Source organism: Cannabis sativa, chromosome 5 (assembly GCF_029168945.1).
Source record: "Cannabis sativa cultivar Pink pepper isolate KNU-18-1 chromosome 5, ASM2916894v1, whole genome shotgun sequence".
Classification (NCBI taxonomy): Eukaryota; Viridiplantae; Streptophyta; class Magnoliopsida; order Rosales; family Cannabaceae; genus Cannabis; species Cannabis sativa.
In genome coordinates, this window is record NC_083605.1 from 37766280 (window position 1) to 37788340 (window position 22061).

A 22061-nucleotide genomic window follows, 5' to 3' on the forward strand; every position below is an offset into this window, starting at 1 on the left:
CTAAATTGTGTACTTTGAACTTTTTAGGTCTTTAAAAATTCTTCTGAACTATTGAGATTGTTAAATTTAAGAACTTTTGTCTAATTTTAGTAAAAAAATTCTATCATCGATGAAAGTTCAAGGGGCATGATTTAGTACATGTCAAAGTTTGAGGGGCATGATTTCGTAGATATCAAAGTCTGGGGCGCATGGTTTAGTACATAAATAATCGCTGAAACAGTAAAATTGAATCAAATTAGATAAAAGTCCTTAAATTTAACAATCTCAATAGTTCGCGGGAATTTTTAACGGCCAAAAAAATTCAGGAGGCACGATTTACTATATGTCGAAATTCAGACGGAAAAATTACTAATTATCCTAGTTAGAATTATTGTAGATACAATTTATTACAATGGTGAATATAGAACTTATGATTTATATAATTAGAGTAAATTTTATTATCTAGCTTATTGCAATATCTGCCCTATTTTGAATTGGTTGTATAAGAAGCATGGGATTTTTGGTAAAATATATATGAAAAAGAAAAACAAATTTAACAACACTTGCCAATTGTGCGGAAATCGACTTACGATGCAAAACCTTCATAGGCTGCTTGTTAACAACCGACCTACCCTATTGAGCACTAGAGGTCTGTTTGTACAACGGACTCGTTGCACACCATAGGTCGATTCTATAACCAATCTCCCATGTTGCACAAAATATGTTGATTAGGCACCAACAGACTTCCCATGTTCTAAATAGTAAGTCATTGTATGGGAGTTCAACCGACTTCTTAAGTAATTTTTTTGTAGTAGTATATTATATTATTTTTTAACACATTAGTGATGTAGAATTATTTTTAATAAAAATCCAGCTATTTTTCAATGAATTTGTGTTGTGTATACATATGTCTTCTCTTCGATGTCTATAAACAATGCATTTATGATGATCATGAGGGATCCATATTCAAAATATCAGGTACTAAGAGACATGTATATACAAGTGCAAGTCTAGCTACTCATGTGATCTCTCTTTTGGCTTCATAATATCGTACAAATTACCACAAAACTTATGTGCATTTTCAATAACTCAAAAAGTAACGAGACAAATAGTCACTTTCACATTCATATTCATCTAAATGGTCAAGCTACCAATTAATGCTTTACAATACAGTTTCAAGATCAGCATTTTTTTAATGTATATAAAAGACGGTGTAGTTAAAGTACACTTGATTGGAATAAGATGAAGGCAAAACCATCATCATATGAATCATGTTAAGAAAAAGAAAAAAGAAAATAAAACACTCCTATCAACTTTAGTTGAGATACGCAAAGTACACAAAAGGCTTTTTATGAGACAAGATGAACAATCTTTGTTTAGAACTTAAGATATAATTTCTTAAGATGGAAACTGACACTAATATTATATGTTATTATTTGCAGTAAATTTACCTTTTCTTGTTTTTGTTTTAATGAAATAAACTTACAAAAAGCATAATGTTTTTAGTGGCCTTTCCCTAAATTACTGTCCTCATGTGCGATAAAAGAGACAGCTAACTTAGGTCACCATTAAAAAAAAAAAAATAGAATTTGTAATAAAATAAAAAAATAATATTCATAATACCAAATATATGTTGTAATTCAGTGATAATTTATTACATTATAATTAGACTGAGATAAAAAAAATTAAAAAAATGGCCAAATATAATGAAGGGGCTTTTTCATTTTTACATTTCAAAATAATTTTTTTTGCATTTTTACATAATTCTACATAGAAACCCCTATTACAACTACACTACAAAAAATTTGGCCTATCTCGACGGGCATGGCCCTTCGTTATTGCTCTATCTCGGCGGTCATTGCCTGCCGTGAATTTGAGCGCCGAGATTGAGTATGTTCTATCTCGGGGGGCCTAGCCTACCGAGATAAGTGAGCAATGTCGGTGGGCCTAGCCCTTCGATATAGGTGAGCTATCTCGACGGGCCTAGCCCTCCGAGGTAGGTGAGCAATCTCGACGGGCTAAGCCCTCTGCGATAGGTCATTTTTTTAAAAAAAAAAATATTTATTTTTTTTAGAGATAAAAATTCACATGCTGCCAATATTATTTGTGTATATAATAACCAAATTTAAACCACAAATATCAAACAAAAATGATCTCTATACAAATAGTACATAATTAATAGTAAAAATCTTTCAAAACAAATATACAAAGATAAATGTTACATACACATTTCGTCACTTTACAAGTATGGCAACCAATGATATCTCCTCTCATGAAAGTAACAACCAACTATTTTTTATTCCTAATCCTCATTTTCCAATAGTGGCTTATCCCCTTAAGTGCAACATTTTCAAGAATATTAACAACCTGCATACAAGAAAATCATTAAAGCAACATATATTCATATGTTGAACACAAAAATAATGTTGTAAACTCAAAAAATTATGTTGCAATTAAACAAAATATTTGTAAATATCATGTTAACTAATATAATGAAGAACAATGATATGCTTTACAACAAGAGTGAACTAATAGGTTTTTTTCCAATGCTATTTAGGAAGCTAATCATAACACAAATGTATATTTTAATTTTTATAGAATATGTTGTTAAGGCTTGATCACCGGTTATTATTACCTATGATTATTAACTTCATATTAAAAGACAATCCAATAACTCTCAATATTTAGATTACCATAAATGTTATAGATACAATAAAATATATTTTAGCATATATGTGTGAGTGCATAAGAAAAGACACTTACCAATTAATGTGATCAGCCTTCCAGTTTCGATAATACATTGGTTGAATCTGCTCTAATCCTAAATAATTTCGGGGGCACCCTGTAAAGAATAAATTAAAAAGTTATTAATCATAGTAAAAAAAGGTATTTAATTATCCACTATGACAAATTAGGTCAACATCAGAAAAATAAACAATGAATAATTAACCTAGTGGCTAATGATCCAAACTGACAAAGAGCTAATTTTTTTTTTTTTTGATTAAGTACCTCATAACCATTCCAAGTACAATAAGTAGTGGCAAACAATATAGTAATTCCCTTCTTTACGCCGGTTGAGGTTATAGAATGACCAAATATCTCTTTGCCATAGCTAAACTATAACATCCGAGTCACTTTTTGTAAAGCCCGCTTAGCTAATTTGGAAATTATCAGTTAATTGGGATTAATTATGAAATTATTTATAGCTATTTAAATAATTTATGATACTGTTATTTATGTTATTCAGTAGCTTGCATATTTTGCATTTCCGGTGTCCGGTATTTTGGAACTCGGCGTTTGGCTCAGTAGAAATCACAACTTAGTATGTTAGTAATTTGGGGACGGGTTTTAGACATTGGGAATGTCGGGAATGGCCGGGAATTTCGAATTTCCCAAAAATACCCCTTTAGTATGATTTATGTGATTTTATGGTGGAGGGGCAAAATGGTCTTTTTGCCCCAATGACTTTTTGTCTTTTAGTGACTTTTATTTGGAAATTAAATGTTTATTTTAATTGTTTTGTGGCTGAAATAAATGAGATAAATGACTTTGCTTTATTCTCCAATTTTTACAAAATTTGACTAAGTGTTGAAAAGAAAGAAAATTTCAAAGATCACTCTCTTTTCCTCTTCATTTTCGGCTGAAGCATTTGGGGTGCATGAACTGATTTTCTCTTTGATTTCCAAGCAACTTTCATCCATTCTTAAGATCCTTTGCAAGCTAGGTTAGCTCATCTTCTTCCTTCCTTAAATTCTTGAGTTTTTGATGAAAAATATGAGTAAATGCATGTTAATTTGTATGTTGTTTGTGACAGTCAGTAGTCCCGTGATCCGTAAGGGGAAACACCGGGTAAGCTGTGCAATCCCACACCGCCTGGGGAAGGTCAAGTGGGATGATTCTGAGACTGTGTAGGTATGGGACTACACAGTTAAAGAGAGCTTAAATGGATTGATTGGTACTACCTATATCAACAAGGTGCATCTTGTTTTTCGGTAGCCCATCTCGAAAGAACTCCACAGTTAAGCGTGCTTGGCTTGGGGTAATTTAAGGATGGGTGACCTCCTGGGAAGTTTTCCCAGGAAGCGTGCGAGTGAGGACAAAGCATGCTGGAAACACTCGTGTTGGTCTGTAGGGTCAGTCGTCAGTCCATGAAGCAGCCAGAGTGACGTACTCGTGTATAAGAGCCATTCATTCCGTGGGTGTAAGGACCCAATGGAGGCTTGAAGCGGGGACGTTACAAATGGTATCAGAGCCTTGACCCAGCCGGAAGTGTGGTCGACGAGGACGTCGGACCCCGCAAGGGGGGGTGATTGTGACAGTCAGTAGTCCCGTGATCCGTAAGGGGAAACACCGGGTAAGCTGTGCAATCCCACACCGCCTGGGGAAGGTCAAGTGGGATGATTCTGAGACTGTGTAGGTATGGGACTACACAGTTAAAGAGAGCTTAAATGGATTGATTGGTACTACCTATATCAACAAGGTGCATCTTGTTTTTCGGTAGCCCATCTCGAAAGAACTCTACAGTTAAGCGTGCTTGGCTTGGGGTAATTTAAGGATGGGTGACCTCCTGGGAAGTTTTCCCAGGAAGCGTGCGAGTGAGGACAAAGCATGCTGGAAACACTCGTGTTGGTCTGTAGGGTCAGTCGTCAGTCCATGAAGCAGCCAGAGTGACGTACTCGTGTATAAGAGCCATTCATTCCGTGGGTGTAAGGACCCAATGGAGGCTTGAAGCGGGAACGTTACATTGTTGCTGCTGCTTGTGATTGTTGTTATTTTTATGTTCAAAATACTGGATTAATTATGTTTAGTTAGGTTGGAAAGCATGCTAGATACGTTGTGCAAAGCTTGAAATTTTCTATGCAAAATGTGTGATTTTGATGAAATATTGTGTAATCTGTTACTATGTTGTTGCTGTTGTTCTTGTGTGTTTTCAGAAGCTTATTCATGCTTAGTTGAGTAGAATTAACTAGGTTTGGATGCATGTTAGTGGATTTAACCAAGTTTGAGTTTTGGAACTCAAAGCTTGGTCTTTAATGGTGATTTTTGCCTCTGTGTTTTCTGGGTGGTTTTGAGGCCTTAGATTTGTTCTTTGGGGTGTTTAGAACAGGTCTGGAAAGTTTGGTACCAATTGGGGTTGAATTGGTCGAGTTATGAGAATTTTAGTTGGCTGCCTGCGAGGAACCGGAATTCCGGTTGTGCATCCGGAATTCCGGATGAGGGTTCTGAATTTTCCAGAACCGGAATTCCGGTTGGGCAACCGGTCTACCGGTTGGGGAAAATTCAGGGACCCTAGTTTTCCTCGTTTTTATGTTTTTAGGGGTATTGCCATGCTTTTTATCGATAGGGAAACTTTTAGTTTCAAGTTTTAGTCCCCGGGAAGTGATTTAGCGTGTCACTTATAGCGTTGTGATTTTTATGGTTTAGGAGCCAGTAATCCGCCACTCAGCTTCAGTTCCAGTCAGGTTGACCGGCACACCTGAAATCGGAATCCAGGTAAGATTAGTATAACAGTATGCATATGTAGATTACATGTTTAGCGTGCATGTAGGAAGCCTGCTAGATTACATTAGTCATGTATTTAGGCTTCGAACCATCCAACCCTGTCACGTCGGTACAGGCTGGAGTATGACCAGCAGCCGGAGTATGACCGGTTCGACCGATCAGGCTGACATTTGGTTGGTGGTTCAGTGCTATTGACCTATCCCGTCGGTACAGGCTGGAGTATGACCAGCAGCCGGAGTATGACCGGTTCGACCGATCAGGAGGATACTTGTCAATAGTACCGTCCCTATGAACGTTCAAAACTCAGTACCATGTTGGACATGGCAGTAGTGGCTCAGTACCATGTTGGACATGGCAGTAGCGGGACTCAGTATCGTGTTGGACACGGCAGTTAGTTTTATGTATGATATTATTATGCTTTTCTTACTGAGTCTGTCGACTCACAGTTTATGTTCATGTGTAGGTAAAGGCAAGGCTATAGCTGATGGACCGTGAGCGAGCTTATGAGATTGTACATGTCGGGGCGGTTAGGCCTGGAGCGTACGATCCTCGGGACAGCAAGGCTGAATTTTTGTAACTGGTCGTTAGACGACTTTTATTTTGATGTAATAGTTAAACAGTGAAACTTTTTGTAAATATTTTTATATCGGGATCCCGAGTCTTTTGTAATATGTTTTATAAGTTTAATTAAAAAGCAAAATTTTAATTAATCACGTTTTTCCATAAACCTCGTTGATTAGCAACGAGCTGCACAGTACGTTTAAAAATCACGTAATACGCCTAAGGTAGTTAGGGTGTTACAATTTGGTATCAGAGCCTTGACCCAGCCGGAAGTGTGGTCGACGAGGACGTCGGACCCCGTAAGGGGGGGTGATTGTGACAGTCAGTAGTCCCGTGATCCGTAAGGGGAAACACCGGGTAAGCTGTGCAATCCCACATCGCCTGGGGAAGGTAAAGTGGGATGATTCTAAGACTATGTAGGTATGGGACTACACAGTTGAAGAGGGCTTAAATGGATTGATTGGTACTACCTATATCAACAAGGTGCATCTTGTTTTTCGGTAGCCCATCTCGAAAGAACTCCACAGTTAAGCGTGCTTGGCTTGGGAGCAATTTCAAGGATGGGTGACCTCCTGGGAAGTTTTCCCAGGAAGCGTGTGAGTGAGGACAAAGCACGCTGGAAACACTCGTGTTGGTCTGTAGGGTCAGTCGTCAGTCCATGAAGCAGCCAAAGTAACGTACTCGTGTATAAGAGTCATTCATTCCGTGGGTGTAAGGGCCCAATGGAGGCTTGAAGCGAGGACGTTACAAATGGTATCAGAGCCGCCAGGTTGTCTTCCGAAGATCGTCACGACATGTACAATCATCATCAGCAGTTAGCTCGGTTCACGGTTCAGTAAGCCTTTATTGCTTTAGTAGTTTATTTTATTCAGTTATGAAAAAGAAAAGCCTGTTAGGAAGCATGTTAGTAGCCTGATAGTAGAATAGGCGCATGTTTCGTTTTTAATTTCCAAATTAAGCGGCATTAGTAAGCTCGCCTTGAATACGACCTGATATGCCAACTCTTGGTTTCGCAGGCGGTTCTAATCAGATGGACGCCAGGCGGACTACCAGGAGTCAGGGCAACTCCGTAGGGTCGAACCAAGGACAGGGAGCTCAGTTTCCCCCACCTGCCAGGGGCCGAGGTAGAGGTCCCCGAGGCAGGGCTCGTGGCCGGGGTGATGAGAACCCGCCACAGGCTGCCCAGGCTCCCCCAGCCGATCAGGGAGCCCCGAATTGGGAGTTGCGGTTTGCGGAGATGCAAGCCCGGATCGAAGAGCAAGACCTCGAGATTCAGAGGTTGAGACAGCAGGGTGCTCCTGCAGTTCCAGTGCCTATAGTTCCAGTGGCACCTGCCCCTGCTGCCCAGGCCGAGATAGTGGTGGCGGCCCATAGATTGGAACCATTGTATGAGCGGTTCCGGAAGCAAGCACCTCCGGTATTCCTGGGAGGTCTGGACGTGATGAAAGCCGAGCAATGGCTGACGGTGATTACCAAAATCCTGAATTTCATGGGTGTCACCGGTAACGATAGAGTGGTGTGCGCCACATTTCAGTTTCAGGAGGACGCCCTAGTATGGTGGGACATGGTGTCTCAGATCCATGACGTCACCACCATGACCTGGGAAAGGTTCCAGGAACTCTTCAACGCAAAGTATTACAATGAGGCGGTCAGAAGCGCCAAGAGGAAAGAGTTCGTTCACCTGACCCAGCGGGAGAACATGAGCGTCACTGAGTATACTACTCAGTTTGATCGGTTGGCGAGGTTAGCCTCGGGAATTGTGCCGACCGACTTCAGCAAGAAGGAGAAGTATCTGGACGGGTTGAATCCCAAGATCAGGCATGATCTGATGATTACCACCGACGACAGCACCACCTATGCTCAGATGGTGGAGAAGGCATTGCGAGCTGAGGGCGCAGTGGGGTGCATGTCAGAATTAGCCAGTACTCCGGTTAGTGGCGGAGCTCCTACCCCTCCTGCATCAGGCTATAGCAGGGGGAGTAGTGGTTCGGCCATTGATCAGAGGAAGAGGGCACCCACTGCTTCCGGTGGCTCGAGTCAGAACAAGAGGTTCCGGGGGAACCAGAACAGAGGGAGTCGTCCTGGTGGTACTGAGACCCGATTCTCCTATCCCGAGTGCCCTATCTGCAAGAGGCACCATCGGGGTGAGTGCAAAGGTCAGGGATGCTTTCATTGTGGCATGCCCGGACACTTCAAGAGGGAATGTCCCCAGCTCCGGCTAGAGGCACCGAGAGCTCCAGCGATACCCACTCCAGCCAGGGTGTTCGCTATCACGCAGGCTGATGCAGATGCCAGCCCATCAGTTGTCACAGGTCAGCTTTTTATTAACAACTCGCTTTATTCAGTGCTGTTTGATTCTGGGGCTACACATTCTTATGTGGCGGCCAGAGTCTTTAGTAAATTGGGTAGACCCTATGATAGATATGAATCAGGGTTTGGAACCCTGTTACCTGGCGGAGAATTGGTTATCTCCAATAGGTGGATTAGGTCTATGCCGATCAGGATAGATGGTAGAGAGTTAAGCGCTGATCTGATAGAGATGAGCTTAGTCGAATTTGATATTATTTTAGGAATGGATTTCCTATCGAAATATTCGGCGAGCATTGACTGTAAAAGGAAGATGGTGGTCTTCCAACCGGAAAGTGAAGAACCGTTTGTATTTGTGGGTTCAGTTCAGGGATCTCGGATCCCTGTGATCTCGGCTATGTCAGCGAGAGAATTGTTGCACGGCGGTTGCTTAGGGTTTCTGGCCGTGGTGGTGGACACCACTCGGCCAGACACCATTCGGCCAGAGGACATCAGAGTGGTTCGGGAATTTTTGGACGTTTTTCCCGAAGAACTTCCAGGGTTACCACCTCAGCGGGAGATTGATTTCGTGATTGACTTGGCACCAGGGATGGAACCGGTTTCCAAAGCCCCGTATAGAATGGCTCCAGCTGAACTTAAGGAATTAAAGATTCAGCTCCAAGGGTTGCTTGACATAGGGTTCATTCGGCCCAGTGTATCACCCTGGGGAGCCCTGGTTTTGTTCGTCAAGAAGAAGGATGGATCTATGAGGATGTGCATCGACTACAGAGAGTTGAACAAGCTGACGGTGAAGAATAAATATCCATTACCTAGGATCGATGACTTGTTCGATTAGCTTCAGGGGAAGACAGTCTTTTCTAAGATTGATCTCCGTTCGGGTTATCATCAGTTGAGAATCCGAGAGGAGGACATTCCAAAGACGGCTTTCCGCACTAGGTATGGACATTACGAGTTTCTGGTTATGTCATTCGGACTAACCAATGCTCCTGCAGCATTCATGGACCTGATGAATAGAGTATTCAAGGATTTCCTCGATATCTGTGTGATTGTGTTTATCGACGACATCCTCGTGTACTCTCAATCAGAAGAGGAGCATGAGTTACATCTTCAGATGGTACTGCAACGACTTCGAGAACATAAGCTCTACGCCAAGTTCAAGAAATGTGAGTTCGGTTGTCTCGTGTGTCCTTCCTCAGTAAGTAATATTGTGAGTAAAGATGGGATCAAGGTGGATCCCGGGAAGATTGAATCCGTCGGGGATTGGCGAGAGGCGAAAGACAGTGACAGAGATCAGAAGCTTCTTGGGTTTAGCTGGGTACTACCGTAGGTTCGTGGAGGGGTTCTCCAAAATTTCAATGCCCCTAACCGAGCTTACAAAGAAGAATCAGCGGTTTATCTGGTCAGATAAATGCGAAGCTAGTTTTCAGGAGCTGAAACAGAGGTTGATTACTGCTCCGGTACTAGCTTTGCCTTCGGACAAGGAGAAGTTCGTAGTCTACTGTGGCGCATCCAAACAGGGTTTGGGGTGTGTATTGATGCAAGCCGATCGGGTTATCGCTTATGCCTCCCGTCAGTTAAAGGATTATGAACAGCGATACCCGACTCATGATTTAGAATTGGTCGCAGTGGTTTTTGCACTGAAGATTTGGCGGCATTACCTTTACGGGGAGAGGTGTGAGATCTATACCGACCATAAAAGTCTCAAGTATTTCTTTACTCAGAAAGATTTGAACATGAGACAAAGGCGTTGGTTGGAATTAGTGAAGGATTACGATTGTGAGATCCTCTATCATCCCGGAAAAGCCAATGTAGTGGCCGATGCCCTGAGCAGAAAGGTCCCCGGCAAAGTAGCTAGCATGGTTCAGATCTCACCTCAGCTAGCAGAGGATATGGTTAGATCCAGCATTGAGTTTGTGGTAGGTCAGCTTCACAACTTAACGCTGCAATCTGATCTGTTGGAAAGAATAAAGGTTGCTCAGATGACAGATCCGGAGTTAGTGAAGATCCGAGATGAGGTATTGGCTGGTCAAGCCAAAGACTTTTCAGTGTCAGACAGTATGATGCTTTTGTATAAAGCCAGGGTTTGTGTTCGAACAGGTGCGGAACTTAGAAATGAGATCTTTGAGGAGGCTCATTCTACTCCATATTCTCTGCATCCCGGCACCACCAAGATGTACCAAGATTTGAAACCGTACTTCTGGTGGAACGGTATGAAGAAGAATTTGGTAGAATTCGTATCGAGATGCCTCACTTGTCAGCAGATCAAGGCTGAACATCAGAGACCAGCAGGGTTGTTACAGCCTCTAACCCTACCAGAATGGAAATGGGAGGATATTACGATGGATTTTGTGGTCGGGTTACCTAGGACCACGGGTATGTATGATTCCATCTGGGTAGTGGTGGACCGATTTACGAAATCTGCTCATTTTCTGCCGGTTAGAACAACGTTCACAGTGGATCAGTTGGTAGAATTGTACGTCAGAGAGATAGTGAGACTTCACGGGGTACCGAAGTCTATAGTTTCGGACAGGGATCCGAAATTCACCTCCAAATTTTGGCAAAGTTTGCAACGGGCAATGGGTACAAAGCTAAAATTCAGTACAGCATTCCATCCTCAGACAGATGGTCAGTCCGAAAGGACAATTCAGATATTGGAGGATATGTTGAGAGCCTGTGTTATGGACTTTGAGGGTTCATGGAGTAAATATCTACCATTGATAGAATTTTCGTATAACAACAGTTATCAGAGTACGATAGGGATGGCTCCCTATGAACTGTTGTACGGTAGGAAATGTAGATCCCCTATCCACTGGGATGAGACAGGGGAGAGGAAATACCTAGGTCCAGAGTCAGTTCAGCGGACCAATGAGGCAATAGAAAAAATAAAAGCTAGAATGCTTGCCTCACAGAGCAGACAGAAGAGTTACGCAGATCCGAAACGCAGAGATGTTGAGTTCCAAGTAGGGGAACATGTGTTTTTGAGGGTATCTCGGATAAAGGGGATTAAACGTTTCGGGAAAAGAGGCAAGTTATGCCCTAGATTTACAGGACCTTTCGAGATTCTCGAGAAAATAGGTCAAGTGGCATATCGGTTAGCATTGCCTCCAGCCTTATCAGCAGTGCACAACGTATTCCATGTCTCAATGTTGAGAAAATACGTTTCAGACCCCTCTCATATACTCAGTTATGAGAGTCTTCAGCTTCAGCCAGACTTGTCATATGAGGAACAGCCAGTGCAGATCCTGGATAGAAAGGATAAAGTCCTTCGGAATAAGACCATAGCATTGGTCAAGGTTCTCTGGAGAAACAGTAAGGTGGAAGAAGCCACCTGGGAGGTAGAGTCAGATATGAGAGCTCAATATCCAGAGTTATTCAGGTTAGATTTCGGGGACGAAATCCTTTTAAGGGGGGGATAGTTGTAAAGCCCGCTTAGCTAATTTGGAAATTATCAGTTAATTGGGATTAATTATGAAATTATTTATAGCTATTTAAATAATTTATGATACTGTTATTTATGTTATTCAGTAGCTTGTATATTTTGCATTTCCGGTGTCCGGTATTTTGGAACTCGGCGTTTGGCTCAGTAGAAATCACAACTTAGTATGTTAGTAATTTAGGGACGGGTTTTAGACATTGGGAATGTCGGGAATGGCCGGGAATTTAGAATTTCCCAAAAATACCCCTTTAGTATGATTTATGTGATTTTATGGTGGAGGGGTAAAATGGTCTTTTTGCCCCAATGACTTTTTGTCTTTTAGTGACTTTTATTTGGAAATTAAATGTTTATTTTAATTGTTTTGTGGCTGAAATAAATGAGATAAATGACTTTGCTTTATTCTCCAATTTTTACAAAATTTGACTAAGTGTTGAAAAGAAAGAAAATTTCAAAGATCACTCTCTTTTCCTCTTCATTTTCGGCTGAAGCATTTGGGGTGCATGAACTGATTTTCTCTTTGATTTCCAAGCAACTTTCATCCATTCTTAAGATCCTTTGCAAGCTAGGTTAGCTCATCTTCTTCCTTCCTTAAATTCTTGAGTTTTTGATGAAAAATATGAGTAAATGCATGTTAATTTGTATGTTGTTGCTGCTGCTTGTGATTGTTGTTATTTTTATGTTCAAAATACTGGATTAATTATGTTTAGTTAGGTTGGAAAGCATGCTAGATAGGTTGTGCAAAGCTTGAAATTTTCTATGCAAAATGTGTGATTTTGATGAAATATTGTGTAATCTGTTACTATGTTGTTGCTGTTGTTCTTGTGTGTTTTCAGAAGCTTATTCATGCTTAGTTGAGTAGAATTAACTAGGTTTGGATGCATGTTAGTGGATTTAACCAAGTTTGAGTTTTGGAACTCAAAGCTTGGTCTTTAATGGTGATTTTTGCCTCTGTGTTTTCTGGGTGGTTTTGAGGCCTTAGATTTGTTCTTTGGGGTGTTTAGAACAGGTCTGGAAAGTTTGGTACCAATTGGGGTTGAATTGGTCGAGTTATGAGAATTTTAGTTGGCTGCCTGCGAGGAACCGGAATTCCGGTTGTGCATCCGGAATTCCGGATGAGGGTTCTGAATTTTCCAGAACCGGAATTCCGGTTGGGCAACCGGTCTACCGGTTGGGGAAAATTCAGGGACCCTAGTTTTCCTCGTTTTTATGTTTTTAGGGGTATTGCCATGCTTTTTATCGATAGGGAAACTTTTAGTTTCAAGTTTTAGTCCCCGGGAAGTGATTTAGCGTGTCACTTATAGCGTTGTGATTTTTATGGTTTAGGAGCCGATGTCAGCCACTCGGCTTCCGGTTCCGGTCGGGTTAATGGCAAGCACCTGCGAAATCGGAATCCAGGTAAGATTAGTATAACAGTATGCATATGTAGATTACATGTTTAGCGTGCATGTAGGAAGCCTGCTAGATTACATTAGTCATGTATTTAGGCTTCGAACCATCCAACCCTGTCACGTCGGTACAGGCTGGAGTATGAGCAGCAGCCGGAGTATGACCGGTTTGACCGATCAGGCTGACATTTGGTTGGTGGTTCAGTGCTATTGACCTATCCCGTCGGTACAGGCTGGAGTATGACCAGCAGCCGGAGTATGACCGTGTAACACCCTAACTATCTTAGGCGTATTACGTGATTTTTAAACGTACTGTGCAGCTCGTTGCTAATCAACGAGGTTTATGGAAAAACGTGATTAATTAAAATTTTGCTTTTTAATTAAACTTATACACCATATTATAAAAGTCTCGGGATCCCGATTTATAAAATCATTTATAAACGTTTTAACTTTTACATCAAAATAAAGTCGTCTAACGACAGTTACAAAAATCTCAGCCTTGCTGTCCCGAGGATCGTACGCTCCAGGCCTAACCGCCCCGACATGTACAATCTCATAAGCTCGCTCACGGTCCATCAGCTACAGCCTTGCCTTTACCTACACATGAACGTAAACTGTGAGTCGACAGACTCAGTAAGAAAAGCATAATAATATCATACATAAAACTAACTGCCGTGTCCAACACGATACTGAGTCCCGCTACTGCCATGTCCAACATGGTGCGAGCTACTACCGCCATGTCCAACATGGTGCGAGTTTTGAACGTTCGGGGGACGGTACTATTGACAAGTATCCTCCCGATCGGTCGAACCGGTCATACTCCCCCGTGGTCATACTCCACTGTACCGACGGGATAGGTCAATAGCACGAACCACCAACCAAGTGTCGGCTGATCGGTCGAACCGGTCATACTCCGGCTGCTTGGTCATACTCCGGCTGTCGTACCGACGTGACAGGGTTGGATGGTTCGAAGCCTAAATACATATCTAATGTAATCTAGCAGTCTTCCTACATGCACGCTAAACATGTAATCTACATATGCATACTGTTATACTAATCTTACCTGGATTCCGATTTCAGGTGTGCCGGTCAACCTGACTGGAACTGAAGCTGAGCGGCGGATTACTGGCTCCTAAACCATAAAAATCACAACGCTATAAGTGACACGCTAAATCACTTCCCGGGGACTAAAACTTGGAACTAAAAGTTTCCCTATCGATAAAAAGCATGGCAATACCCCTAAAAACTTAAAAACGAGGAAAACTAGGGTTCGGAAAAATTCCCCAACCGGCAGACCGGTTGCCCAACCGGAATTCCGGTTCTGGGAATTACTGAACCCCCATCCGGAATTCCGGATGCACAACCGGAATTCCGGTTCCTCGCAGGCAGCAACTTCAAAAATTCATAACTCGACCAATTTAACCCCAATTGGTACCAAACCTTCCAGACCTACTCCATATATCCCAAATAACATTTCTAAAGCATCAAACCTACCCAGAATGCACAGAAATGAAAAACACCATTGGAGCTCAAGCTTTGAGTTCCAAACTCAAGCTTGAGCAAATCCACCTAACATGCATCCAAACCTATTTAATTCTACTCAAATAAGCATATAATCACCTCTGCAAACATACAAGAACATCCAGCAATACACAGAAACAAAACATAACATTTTCTCTCAAAATTTACATATTTGCATAGAAAACTCAAAGCTTGAACAACCTAACTAATCATGCTTCAAACAACTCAATTAACATCAAATAAACATGCTTTGAACCTTAGAAAATAACAACCAAACACAGCAACAAGAACAGCCACAAAAGCATGCATTTTACTCAACTTTTTCATCATTTTTCTCAAAATTTAAAGGAAGAATCAAGAGAGCTAACCTAGCTTGGAAAATGCTTAGATTTAGGATGAAAATTCACTTGAAGATTGAACAAAAATCCAGCCCTTAGAATCCCATGCACCAGCCGAAAATGAGAGGAAAAGAGAGAGAGAGAGAGAGTTTTCTTTTTTTGAAATTTCTAATTTTTACTAAGTGTTGAAAATGAAAGAATTAAAAGAATATAGCCATTTAACTCATTTTATTTCAGCCATTAAAATAAACAATTATCATTTATTTTCCATTTAATAAATCACATAAGACAAAATACTAATGGGGCAAAAAGACCATTTTGCCCCTCCACCATAAAATCACATAAATCATACTAAAGGGGTATTTTTGGGACATTCTAAATTCCCGGCCATTCCCGACATTCCCATTGTCTAAAACCCGTCCCCAAATTACTAACATACTAAGTTGTGATTTCTACTGAGCCAAACGCCGAGTTCCAAAATACCGGACACCGGAAATGCGAAATATAAAGCTACTGATGACATAATCATGCATTTCTGAATTCCATAAATAACAGTAATAAATTATTTAAATAGCTATAAATAATTTCATAATTCAAACATAAACAACTGCTAATTTCCAAATGAACTAAGCGGGCTTTACAGACCGGTTCGACCGATCAGGAGGATACTTGTCAATAGTACCGTCCCTATGAACGTTCAAAACTCAGTACCATGTTGGACATGGCAGTAGTGGCTCAGTACCATGTTGGACATGGCAGTAGCGGGACTCAGTATCGTGTTGGACACGGCAGTTAGTTTTATGTATGATATTATTATGCTTTTCTTACTGAGTCTGTCGACTCACAGTTTATGTTCATGTGTAGGTAAAGGCAAGGCTATAGCTGATGGACCGTGAGCGAGCTTATGAGATTGTACATGTCGGGGCGGTTAGGCCTGGAGCGTACGATCCTCGGGACAGCAAGGCTGAATTTTTTTTGTAACTGGTCGTTAGACGACTTTTATTTTGATGTAATAGTTAAACAGTGAAACTTTTTGTAAATATTTTTATATCGGGATCCCGAGTCTTTTGTAATATGTTTTATAAGTTTAATTAAAAAGCAAAATTTTAATTAATCACGTTTTTTCATAAACCTCGTTGATTAGCAACGAGCTGCACAGTACGTTTAAAAATCACGTAATACGCCTAAGGTAGTTAGGGTGTTACACTTTTTTTTTTTTTTCATATTCTAAACTTAATTCATAATTTGATTTTATTTATTGCTCTTACTATTCTTATTTTTCTCTCTAGTTTTTCATTTAGTTGATCTCAGTCAAATCAATTATTACTAGGAGTGAAGAAAAATGAGAATAACAAGATTCACAGCAACTAATAGATGACATACTTTTTTTTTTGAAACAGAATTTACTATAATCTTTTAAAACGCATTCATTTAATAATCTAATCTTGCAAAACAATATATTGGTGGACTGAGAACAAGCGAGTAAAACGGAGGGTCTTCATCGATTAGGTATATACTAAGCTTAAACTTAGGATGGCAAGCTCATTAATTACAAGTTTATGACTAAACCTCATTAGTATGAAAGTAACCCAACATCAAATATGTTAATTTTTCCTTCCAGACATTTTGTCAAATATTCACTCAACTCTCAAAAGTACATCAATTCGAATATTCACAATAGAAGAAATTCCATATTATAATACCACAGAACCATACTTGTTAATAGCAAAAATAGGAGGATTTCTTCTTTCTATTTCACTATCTTATTAAGTATTCAGATGCATTTCAAATCTATTCCCAAAAAAGACTAAAGAACAACAATATAGAGAAATACAAACCTCAACTGGCATAAACAATAAGTGGTGGCAAACAATATAGCACCTCATACCAATATAGTACCTAACAATTTACAAAGAGGATCAAACAAAACCAAATATATTTTTTTTGCACTTAATAAACACTTGCAGAAGGGACCAAATAAACCAAATGTGTTGGAGGAGGAAAGAAACAAGTTAGCTTAATAAAAAAATGCTCAAAAAAGATTACAGATAGAAGCAAGTAGTTCATTTGTTAACCCAGAAAAATCATAATACGCAGAAGACAATAAAGTTGAAGGGGAAAAAGAGTTACCTTACTCCACTCATACTTTGTCTTCATTATCTTGCAAAAGGGTAGCATGAACTCTATATAATTTCCTCCACAAGGTAAAATTCAACTGAGAAAACCACAGTAAAGTCCCAAATTAGTAGGCCCATTGAAAAAGATAAATTTCTACACCACACTAAGAAAAAGAAAACAAAAACTTCTGGTTAGAGACAAATTCTGTTAAATCAATCAAACATAAAACAACAAAAAAGAAATATACCTTCCCAAAAATATAAAATAAATGTGTACTATAATATAAAAATATATACATACATAGATAAAGATATAGTCACTATAAAGCAACTTTTTTTTTCAGGGCAACCAAATCGACAACACACAAACTCCCTTTATCAAAATTCACTTCTCATGAACTTACAAAACATAGAGCAATCCAATATACAAATTTCATTGACAAAAACAATCCAATATATCTACCTGTAACAATATTAAAATCCTCAAATTCATATCAAATTCAACAAAAATAAATCTCACACATAATAGAAATACATACATACATATATATGTATAAATAAAAGAAGAAAATAAACTAATTAAAAGCAAAAAATACATATATACAGTATATACATATACAAATTACAAATATATATAGATGGAGGAAAAAATATAGATCTGACAATAAAGAGAAGAGAAAGCCCAAACTAGTGTTCGTATCCAGTGACCATGTTTCGTCGTCCCTAGCTCTGGCGTTGTTCCATCCCCAACGTCTTCTCCAATACTTGCTGCACCTGAAAAACGAAAGGAAGATGGTGATGCGAGATGTCAATTGTCAAATGTGAGCAAGAGAGAGAATCGACAAGAGGAGGGAGAGAGAACGAGAGAAGGAGGGAGAATCAGAGAGATAGATAAAATATGCGACTGAAATTTTGGAGGGAGAAAGAGAGCGAACAAAAATTGGGGAAGAAAAGAGGGGCAAGCATTGTGACGGGTTGGGCAGCTGATTAGGGTTTTTTCAGGGACCGATCTCGGCGGGCCATAATGTCTTTGTCGAGATTGGGTAGTCTTAATGCCCATAACCGTCTGCTTTAAATTTTAAGGGGAGGAATCTCGACGGGCCTTTTATAGCCTGCCGAGATTGGTCCATTGTTCAGTGATCTTTTTTTCAATTTTGACGGAACACACAAGGCCCGCCGAGAATGATGTGCTTAGAACTTATTCTTTTTAATTTTACAGTCAATCTCGGCAGATACACACGGGCCCCCCGAGATTGGGGTTCCGAATTTGCTCAGTTTTCTTGTAGTGCTAGCACTGCAACGTAAATTGCAACAAAAAATCGTATAGAAACCCCTACTGTAACTAGCGCTGCAACCACTTTAGAAACTCAAACCGTAAATTTGAAAAAAAAAATGTTAAAAAAATAGTATATGGGGTAATATTAGCTAATAAAATTATAAAAGTAAATTTGCTACATATTATTTTTTTAAAAAATATATAATAATTAAATTAATTTGTATAATTTTTTTAATAGTGCATAATATTATATTGTAACAAAACGAATAGATATATTAGATCATTAAATAAATACAATAGTATTTGATCTATCGTATCACTAAAAATTTACTAGTAATAAAATTATATACCACAAAAAATTATAACAATATTAAATTAATAATCAAAAAATATATATCATTAAAAATACTACGACTAAAATATGTATACATACCAAAAAGTTAATACATAATAAAATAAAAACTATTGACCTCAAAAAGTGATCAACTGACAGCGGGGTCGTATGAATCTGATGCTTGCCACGTATTACATACATAGAACGAAAAAGTAATAAATACACAGATTTGTTATAGAGGTTCGGCCTCCTGTGATAGCGGGTAATGACCTACTCCCCTTTTAGTTGTATTAATACCGAGGGTTAATATTATCCAGATCATTATCAGTAGGATCAGATATAGCACTCTGAAGGATACAATGTATGAATTAGAAATGGCAAATCTCAAGTGATAGTGCTTGTATGGGTGTGTGAGAGAGGAAGTGAAGAAGAAAGAAGTTATCAGACAGGATAAGAGCTTAAAGGTTAGTATCAGGCTTAACTAAGCTTAGATTTTCTAGGTTAGAGTTAAGGCCTTTATAACGAAAGCCTAAAACCCTAATTTACCCTTGAAATCCTAGGATATTTGCATAGTTAATTAATTAATTATAAAAGACTAAAATTCCCTTGAACATAGATGTTATTCAGCTATTCTATTAGGCTTTTAGGGCCCAATATGAAGTCTAGATAATGATGTCCACGTGTAGAAGTGCACACTGAATCATGTAGGGTCCCTCTTGGCTGGCTAGACTCCTCTTGGGAGCAGGCTAGCCGGTCATGGAGCAGTCCAAAGGCTTGCAAGCTAGGGGTGGGCTGCCAGCTTCCATGAGGAAGGTTGTCTATCACTTGATGCCCGTTTGAGTGCTAGGGTCTCCATTTGCTTAGGTAATGACTTGGCCTTCTTATTGGTGAGATGTACTACCACATGGCACCAGTTTTATCCACGCAAGCACTGCCACATTAGGAGGAAAAAAATTGGGATAGCATACCCCCCAAGTCCCTGTGCGAACGTCTATAAAGACAGGGACTTACCAGCTATGTTGGTGCGGTCGGGACTGTTGTAGCCTTGACTGAATAAAATTTCCTGTGTTTTTAGCTTTTAAAACACTTTGCCTTGACTGTTTGATCTCATTTGCTATTAAAAAATAACTACTTTAATTGTCTTTTAAATATGTTGGTGAAACAAGTGAAGAAAGGGTCCCACATGTACTATATAAGTACCTTTGGGGGGAATGGCCTTTTTCACTTTTCATTTTTCACATTTTACTTTCTCTTACTAAAAATTCACATTAGAAGAAGCTCCTCCATCTCTCTAAATGGAAAAACCCACAAAGCATCATTTTCTAGATATTTTAACACTGTTTTGAAAATTTGAACCTCCCACATTCTTCCTCAACGGTTTCTTGTTGGGTTTTGTGCCCTAAATAAAACCCATTTCAATATAATCAGATTTACTTATTAATAAATATTAGAAATAACATTTTATGTTGCATGGTTCACATGATTTATTTCATGATTATATATATAATGTATGAATTCCATTTAAGTCAAGAACATATGAATTTGTTAATGATTATAGTGTTGTCAGCATAGTGGAATATAATCTTAATTATATGTTCGAAAGTTTATTCCCTGATTTGTCAGAACACTGGATTTAGACTGACATGGTATAATCAGCGATAGGTATTCTTACACCTTGGAAAAGTGTTATGTCCTTTCCAGGACATTGGCAAAGTTTACCAGTATCGGATGTATGGAGTATACATCGGAAGGGACCGATATTGAACTTTGATTAGATATATTAAAATTTACCATAATATCTATTCAATTCAATATCACTTGTTGATCCTAGATCAAATGATCTTAATCCTGATATGATTAGGTTCAATCTCAAGAGTGTTATTCGTGTTCTTTGATTTGTTAGTTAAGCCTACTTTTAGGTCAGGGTGATACGTACATTTTTGGAACATGGTAGTGCAATTGAGTGGGAGCGCTAACATAAATATGGAATCAATAGCTTCTATCTGGCGAATAGAACGTAAAGGATGATTTCCTTCGAGCTTAACCAAACAAAAATAAATGGTGGAGTACTCATTTCACTTAGCTGAAATATCATTTATACAGGGTTAAGTGTTTTAAGGATAAAATACATTCTAGGGTGTTACGGTAATTTAATCCCTTTACAGTGTAAATCATCTATATAGAGGATCATTGATCAAATTAGGATTATAACAATGGATAACTAATGACGTATCTATATCGTGAAACATATAGAGCGTTCTATATGACTGAGAGTGCAATTCCAAGTTCTAAGAGTGGATTCAATAAGGAATTAATAAGTTAGGGAATTTACTTGGTGAATTCGGTTCGACTTATTGGAAGCTCGGTTATACAGACCCTTGGTCCCCATACTAGTTGAGACCATACTGCTTGTAAGACTCAGTTAATTGATTTTAATTAATCAATTATAATTCTAAAAGTTAGACTATGTCTACTTTATGAATTTTCACTAAGCAAGGGCGAAATTGTAAAGAAAAGAGATTCTAGGTTTATTTATTAATTAAGATACTTTATATGTCTAAATTAATAAATATATTAAATGACAATATTATTTAATAATTATTTTTAAGTTATTAAATAATTATAATTGACATTTAAAATGTTAAATTGGAAAATTGGCATTTTGCGAAAATGGGAATGAAAAATAACAAAATGGGAAAGTTGCATAGTGAGGCCCAATTTCCTATTCTAGCCGCCCACTATGCATAGGTTTTTACCATTTATTTTTCATTTATTTTAATGCCATACAAGTCTAACCTAAACCTAGAGGGCATTCTATAAATAGAAAGTGTTGGCTTCAGGAAACTCATAACTTTGCACATTATTTTCTTCAGAGAAAAGACAAGCTGCCCCTTCTCTCTCTTTTCTTCTCTAAATTTCGAAATTCCCTTGAGTGATAGAGTAGTGTCCACACACATCAAGTGGTACCTCAATCATAGTATGTAAGACTGTGGAAAATCAGCATCAAAGAAGGAGAGAAAGAGATCCAGATTCAGATCTTTATAATGCTCTGCTATAGAAAGGAATCAAGGGCTAGAGATCTGAATGGAAGGAGTCATTATATTCCGCTGCACCCAATGTAAGGTTTCTTAAACTCTTATATGTTTATTTCATTGTTTTAGAATTCATATTAGGATGTTAAACAAACATACTTTGTAGTAAATCTAGATCCTGGTAAAATATTTCCAACAACTGGCACCAGATCCATGGTAATGATTTACTTTCATGTAATATGAATTAAAACGATGTTTTATATATTTTGTGTT

At 38.9% G+C, this 22061-nt stretch overlaps 1 long non-coding RNA gene across 1 annotated transcript; it reads right to left on the bottom strand.

Annotated features, from left to right (window-relative positions):
- Positions 1-2069: 2069 nt before the first annotated feature.
- On the bottom strand, positions 2070-18419 carry LOC115701527 (uncharacterized). The gene is made up of 4 exons (XR_004008568.2): positions 17835-18419; positions 17160-17244; positions 2743-2821; positions 2070-2346 (listed from the first exon to the last, which is right to left on the bottom strand). It is a non-coding gene; the product is annotated as an uncharacterized LOC115701527 (long non-coding RNA).
- Between the last annotated feature and the right edge of the window lie 3642 nt (positions 18420-22061).